Source organism: Cicer arietinum, chromosome 4 (assembly GCF_000331145.2).
Source record: "Cicer arietinum cultivar CDC Frontier isolate Library 1 chromosome 4, Cicar.CDCFrontier_v2.0, whole genome shotgun sequence".
NCBI classification, from domain to species: Eukaryota; Viridiplantae; Streptophyta; class Magnoliopsida; order Fabales; family Fabaceae; genus Cicer; species Cicer arietinum.
This window is the reverse complement of record NC_021163.2, coordinates 21,818,050-21,818,666: the sequence shown is the minus strand read 5'-3', so window position 1 is coordinate 21,818,666 and position 617 is coordinate 21,818,050.

The following is a 617-nucleotide window of genomic DNA, read 5'->3' as shown; positions in this document are numbered from 1 at the left end:
AAGTAATTTATTTGTATTTGGTGGTTGTGTGGCTATAATTCTCTCGCGGACTATTAGAGACGATGACCGACAAATAAACGACCCGTTAGCAGATCAGATTCATTGGACGAAATCTTCAGTCGAGGTAATGGGTGAGATGAGGTTCGATTTTATGAGTATAAAATAACGTCAGATGAACGGGAATGCTGAAATTCCCAAATGTTCACTCGGGGCTTACTACGTACAGTTAAGTCCTATCGAGTAATAATAATTAATTAATAAAATGTGAATGGTAACAGTGAGGACTAAAATATAATTTAGAAACCTATAGAATTGCCGTGAATTTATTTATATCAAGATTGCATGCCGTCTGATTTTATGAATATTATGTTCATTGTTACTGTGTGAATGATATGTACTGGAGTGTTCTTGCTACTTGAAAGAAATTGTGATATCACTTGAATGTGCCACTTGTTTGATCTTTATTTGTGATTGATAAGACTGAATGATGCATTGTGAGTAGTGCAAACCAAAATATTGGATTATATTGTGATTGACTGATATACATATATAATGATGAATGTTGTGAAGTCAAACTGAAATTTGTTGAGTTGTGATTTTGGAGTTAGAACTATTTT